The following is a 490-nucleotide window of genomic DNA, read 5'->3' on the forward strand; positions in this document are numbered from 1 at the left end:
GCATCAATTCTTCTATGATCTTCTTATTTACTGTTCAGCTTTCACATGCATATGAGGTTATTGAAAATACTATGGCTTGGGTCAGACACACCTTAGTCCTCAAGCTGACATCTTTGCTCTTAAACATTTTGAAAGGTCTTGTGCAGCAGATTTGCTGAATGCAATATGTTTGATTTCTTGACTACTGCTTCCATGAGTGTTGATAGTTGTTCCAAGAAGAATGAAGTCCTTGACTTCAATCTTTACTCCATTGACAAGAATGTTGTTTATTGGCCCTAAGGTGAGGATTTTTGTTTTATTGACATTGAGATGTAATCCATACCGTAGGCTGTGCTCTTTGATCTTTTTCAGTAAATGTTTTAAGTCCTCTTCACTTTCAGCAAGCAAGCAATCTGAAGATCGCAGATTGTTAATGACTCTTCCTCCAAACCTGATGCCACGGTTTTCTTCATATAACCCAGATTCTCATATTATTTGCTCAGCATACAGG

Source organism: Chrysochloris asiatica, unplaced genomic scaffold (genome assembly GCF_000296735.1).
Source record: "Chrysochloris asiatica unplaced genomic scaffold, ChrAsi1.0 scaffold00004, whole genome shotgun sequence".
Classification (NCBI taxonomy): Eukaryota; Metazoa; Chordata; class Mammalia; order Afrosoricida; family Chrysochloridae; genus Chrysochloris; species Chrysochloris asiatica.